The 6,475-nt window shown below is 35.2% G+C and overlaps 1 pseudogene; it reads right to left on the bottom strand.

Annotated features, from left to right (window-relative positions):
• Positions 1–4,121: 4,121 nt before the first annotated feature.
• On the bottom strand, positions 4,122–5,968 carry LOC116880876 (annotated as a pseudogene).
• Between the last annotated feature and the right edge of the window lie 507 nt (positions 5,969–6,475).

Below are 6,475 nucleotides of genomic sequence, written 5' to 3'. Positions count from 1 at the left end.
CCGCTTCCTCTGTCTTCAAACCCAGCAGTATACCCCTGTCGAATCTAGTTTACTGATTCTGTCTTAGTCATCACATTGCCTTCTCATTGTGAACCTCGTGCCTTCCTCTCAAAAATACTCTTGTAATTCCATTGTGCCCACTAAGAAAATAAAGATCCTTAACTTAATAACATCAGCAAAGTCCCTTTTGCCATATAAGGCAATATCTTCATAGGTTTAGAGATTAAGACATATGGACATCAGTTAATGTGTGTGGTAAAGTCCCTTATTTCATTCCTGATACCAGTAATTTGTATTTTTAATCAATTTATTTTATTCACTATTGTATTTTTCGAAGAACCAGCTTTTGAATTCATTGGTTTCCTCTATTTTTTTTTTTTTTGGTTTTCCACTTCATTTTATATTTCATTGATTTCTGCTCATGTCATTATTATTTCCTTACTTACTTCTAGTTACTTTGGATTTTGTTTGATTTTTATTTTTCAATTTTTTTAAGTTGAAACTTAAATTACTGCTTTGAAATATGTCTTCTTTCTTAAATGATCATTTAATTTAATGCTGTAAATGTCCCTGTAAGCAATAATTTAATTGTGTACCTCATATCTTTGTATGTGGTGTTTTTTTTTTTCATTCAGTTCAAAGTGTTTTATAATTTGCTTTATGATTTATCTTTTAACTATGAGTTCTTTCGAAGTATATGTTTTAATTTCCAAATATTTGAGAATGTTCTGATATCTTTGTTTAAGTTTACTTCTGTTTTGTTCAGATAACATACTTTGTATTTATTAAATCTTCTCAAATTTATTTTTATTTTTTTATGAGCCAGAATATGGTCTATTTTGATGAATGTTCTGTGTATATTTTAAAATAATACTTGTTTACCTAGTGTGGAATAGTGTTCTATAAATGTCAGTTTGTCAAAGTTGGTAGTGTTGTTCCACTTCATCTGGATCTTTATATTTTTCTATTAATTTTTGAGAAATTGGTAGTGTATTATGCAATTGAATTAATTACACATAATCAACTTCATTGTTCAATTATTACAAGGACTCACAGGTCTCAAACAATTTTTGTTCACAAAACAACCTTATTATTGCAAGTCTCAGTGAGATATGAAGTTCTAGGTATTCTGTGTGAAGATAGGTTCCTCAGCACACAGGATCAAAACAAGATGGATTTCAAATGCAAGGAGGCTCTTAAGAGAGTCTTTTAGCTATCTCTTGGGTGTATTCATGTAAAATTTAAAATGTCTGTACTCACAAATTGTACAATTGGGTTGTCTTATTCTGATCTATGATATTGCCAGAGATGTTAACAAGACTTACATAAAATATACTCCCCATTTGGAAACTTATATTATTAAGGGGATCTGTATACTTTCCATAAATGGACTAGTGTTTTGGCAGTTGTATGCCAGGCCAATGGGATTGCTTATGTTTGTGTCTGTTTAAGTAATACATCCAAAACTCCTGCCTGTGTTATGATACAAAGCTTTTTCTAACTGGTGTATATGGGCATGCTGTCTTAACTTTGTTTCCTTTGCAAAAACTATTTAGTTAAAACTGTATTATCAGAACAAACAGCTTGCAGTCAGTCTTGTGTCTGCTTCATGGAATTTGAATATTCCCCAAGCCACCTTTTTTTCCAAGATCTTTTTTTCTCTGATAACTCTCTTAATTAAAGCAAATTCCATTTATCTAAGTATCTCTAGACCTGTTCTTTATTTTCCCTAATGCTCTGTTTGATCTGGAACTAAGTGTTTTTTATATCATGTTTGTTGTGCCCACTGTGTGCTAATTGTCCATGTGTAATTGGGAAACATATCTTATAACCAGAAGTGCCATATTTTCCAGGACAAGGTCATATGGAAAATTAGTGTGTGTATATGTGTGTTTGCATATGAATATACATGTATATACATACAGTATGTACATACCAGAATGTCCTTCATAACTAGTCTACAAATTTCCAGGTATTGCATCTCTGGTATATCATACCAATAGGCTAGACTGATTGATCTCAAGAACCCACATGTTCTTTCAGTTTTTCTTTAAAAGTATAACATTATGAGACACTAGACAAGTAGTAGAAGACATTCTGTCATTCTGCCTTTTCTAAACAGTTCATTAAAATTGATGGTTACACAATAATCTTCAGTTTTAATACAGAATAAAGTGCATGAGTTTTGGCCTACGGAAATAAATTCACATAGATAGAGTCCCATTTGGGGTCACAGTAGTAAATATAGCCTGTATTGAGAGCCAAGTGACATACCGTGTTAGTGTTGTTCCATTTAGATGCCATGAGGATTTCTGTTCTTTCATGGCATAATATGGTATGACATAAGCCATTCCAATAACTCTTTTGCATGATGCTGTCTTCCAGGTCATGGTGTTTTGTTTTAGTAATGATGGAGCTCAGCAGGAAAAAGTATATCCTTACAGGCATCTGAGCCAAAGCTAAGAGAGAAAATTACTTTTCTGTTGTCTTTTTCAGGGTACCAAAGTAGTGTTTAGTTTTCCTGTATGAGTAAATACTTTGTTAATTCCTTTACCCTCAGTAATTAGTTTACATTCTTTCCACTTATTTCAACAGAAACTTCTCCTCCCCAGGTGTGCACCCAGGTTTAGCCACTGTGTTGATCCACATTGGTAGAAGAAATATGAACCTCACTAATGACTCTTCCTCTAGCCATTCCCATTCATTTAAGGTAGGTATTAGAAAAATACAGATTTATGGACCATCCAGTAGGTAATAAGGCACTTGATATTGTTGAAGCTAGTTTTGACTTTAGATATTTGATTTAATGCATATACATTTAGGATCTTATGTCTCCTTGAAATATTAACCTTTTCCCCCAGTTTTATTGAGATATAAAGCACTGTAAAAATTTAAGGTAGATGTAGCCTAATGATTTGATTTGCATGTATTGTGAAATGATTACCACAATGAGTCTAGTTAACATCATTTCATATATAAAAGAAAAAAATTATTATTTTCCTTGTGATGAAAACTTTTAGGATCTACTGTCGTAGCAACTTCCAGATATACTACACATCAGTGTTCACTATTAGTCATCATGCTGTACATTATATCTTCAGGCTTATTTATCTTATAACTGGACATTTGTACATTTTGACCACCTTCATCTAATTCAATTATAAATGTGGCCCTTTAACATTATTAAAAATTACTATTCATCCTTTATATAATATTCCTTTCTCTGAAATAAATCTTATCTAGTAATTCTTAAAGCCATTCTAACTTTGTTTTGATTTGTGCTTATATGATATATCACTTTTGTCCTTTTGCTTTTAACATATCTCTGTATGTACATTTAAAGTAGATTTTTATAGACAACATAAAGTGGTCTTACTCTGCTCCATTTTACAATTGGAGTGCTTAGGCCTTATGCATTTGATGTAATTATCAACAGTCTTGCTCTTTGTTTTCCACTTTTTCAAGTGTTTCTTTTTCTAATAGTAGACAAAGTAATTTTTTTGCTTATTTAAAGTTATATAATATGTGTGTGTGTGTGTGTGTGTGTGTATGTATATATATATATAATGTGTAGGTATATATATATATATATAGAGAGAGAGAGAGAGAGAGAATAGTTTTCCAAATGACAGTTTTTGGCAGCGAGTAAAGGTTACAAGTAAAAACAATAAGCCCTAATTTTCCATAGCAGCTTTCATTTTTTCCTGAAAAGAAAGTCCATTTTTCTACAGAGATCACCATTTAGATGTATATTCTTAAACACATGGGATTTTTTTAAAGTGTCAAAATATATGTAATCCCCATTTTTTCAGAGGAGAATTACAATGAGCAGAAGAATGCATAAACTTAGATTCTCAAGGTCATCTCAAATCCTGAAGTCCCTGGTTTCTGTGATAGGGTAAGAGTTTTGCTAGCAAATAGTTGAACTAAAATCCAGTAAAAAAATACTGTAAATCTTTATCTTCTTATTCTTGATTTTTTAATATATTGAAACAGATTATTTAATTAAAGCTAAATATGTGGCAGTAAGACCTGAGAATGTTACATAAAAATTTATTTTAAAAATATCCTAGATAAACTTCATTTATCCATTTCATATTCTACTATTCATATTTTTTTGTTTTGTCTGTCTTTTCTTACCACAAATTCCCATGGACAATATGTAAAAAACTGTTCATCCTATTATTTGGTTGGAGGAAGGTTAATCTCCACTATCCTCAGGTCTGTGGATACCTAGAGTATAAATCCAGTGCGCCTAGATGGTCTCCTGTGGCTAGAGCAGTGTATTAGCAAGTGGTCTGGTTCTGACCAGAACCCTACCAGATACAGTGCCTCCAGGATCATGACACCGAATCCACCCGGCCACTGTCTGGTGTTTCTGTTGAGCCACAATGCTGTGGACTTCAGACCGTCTCTTTTATCTGGATGAACATGGATAGTATCATATATCATTGTTGTCACAATTCTAGAAAATAAAGCATCAGATAAATAGCTGGATTACAGGAGCCCTTGGTACCAGACCATCCAAGTAACAATCCCCAGTTAAAAGTCAGCTCCAAGACTAATTGAGGCCTTGTATATAATTCTTTTTGTTCATGAGTAGCTGATCCCATGAAGTAGGGGTGCTGCTCCCAGAGCTATGCTTTTTATTGTCGTCACTGCCTCACATGTCCTGAGTAGTTCAGCTTGCTCCAATGGCAGAGTTATTCTATGTATGAATCTGAAAAACGTCCTGGTTCACAGGCCAATTCTGTGCTCCAGATACATGGTAAACACAGCAACAAGATTCCACTGGGCTTGTCCAACTACATGAGGACTATGTAGCATTGTAGAGGGTGGGGTGCCAAACCCATAACCCCCAAAGCCATGGGCTGAGAGGCTGCTGGGCCTAAGGGCTACCAGTCCCCTGTGGGTGCCAGGGTCAGGGAGCAACCCTAGGAGTCCTACAGCCATGCCTGCTTCATGCTCACAGACTCCACATGAGTCTGCACTGGGGAGCCTAGGAGACATGGTCCCCTTATCATGTGTTCTTTGTTCCTCTTTTTCTCATTCCCTGCCTTCTTTGGGTTATTCAGTACTTTTTATGGTCCCACTATATCACCGTTATTATTTTATTAGATATATATATAGTAAGAACCAGAGAAGCAGAACCAATAGGATATACTAAAAGATTTATTCTTATGTGGTTGGGAGGGCTAACTAGTAGGAAATCTGGATGCTCAGGCAGGAGTTGAAGTAGCCTTGTATCTAAAATCCGTAGTATAAAAGGCGCCCAACTAGCTCAGTTGGTAGAGCATGAGACTCTTCATAAAATCCGTAGTATAGATCAACAAGCTGGAAATTCAGGCAGTATTTCTATGTTACAATCTTGAGGCAGATTCCTGCTTCTCTAGGAAACCTCAGATTTTGTCTTAAGGCCTTCAACTGATTCAGAACATATTCATCATTACAAGAATACCTCATACTGCCATTTTATAGCCATACCCACTTCTCTCCTGCACCTACTCTCTTCTTAACCCCTATCAACCATAGACCTGTTCTTTATTCCTATCTTTGTCTTTTCAAGAATGTTATATAAATGGAATCATACTCTATGTACCTTTTGAGATTGCTCCCCCCCCAATTGACCATCCATGTTTCATTATGTCAGATAATTCTAACATTTCTGTCATTTAGATCTGAGTATCCATTGCTTTTTTTTTTTTTTTAAATTCATCCTGGGATCTTCTTGGTCTTTGATATGAGGAGTGATTTTCAGTTGAAATCTGTACATTTTCATGTTATGTTCTGAGACTTCGGATTTCATGTAAAATTCTGGTTTAGTTGACTTTTTCTGATACTGCTGCATCAGGGAATGGGAAGGGGACGTTGCCTCAGTACTTCTAGATGGAAGTTGAAGTTCAAGTTCCCTACTTGGTCTTTGTTGACACCCAAGAGAGTGGGGGCTTTGTTGCTTTTTGCTGAACATTCAGCTTTTAGCTCCCCATGTGGAGTCCACTGATTTTGTGGTGGAAATGGCCGTATTAGCACAGAGTAAGAGACCTGACTCTCATCTAGGCCTGCAATAGCACCTGTGAGGAGCAGTGCTTTATTACTGCTGGGTGGGTGTAGGATCTAGGCTGTGTGGTCTTCATTAACTCTTTGGTCAGGGGACTCATTACCAGCTGGTGGAGATGAATTTCCCAACTCTTACTTGATCTTGTCTGACACCACCTCAAGGGTAATGACAAGTGGAATAAGGGGAAATCTAGCTTTCCATTCAGCCTTTGCTGGTGGCGAGAGTGTGTGGCCATAGTTTTTCTGTTTTTTTATTGGAGTAGATGGGTTGTTGTCTAAAAGTTGTCTGTCTTACTAGATTGCCTATTCCCTCCCTTGGCTAGAGAGATGTTTATGTTTTTTGGGGTTGTTTTTTTGTTTGTTTGTTTGTTTGTTTTTGTTTTTGTTTTTTTTTGGACTGTACTTCCTGACATTTCTT

Source organism: Lontra canadensis, unplaced genomic scaffold, assembly GCF_010015895.1.
Source record: "Lontra canadensis isolate GAN:19392208 unplaced genomic scaffold, GSC_riverotter_1.0 scaffold69, whole genome shotgun sequence".
NCBI lineage: Eukaryota > Metazoa > Chordata > Mammalia > Carnivora > Mustelidae > Lontra > Lontra canadensis.
This window is presented reverse-complemented; position numbering and strand designations above follow the sequence as displayed.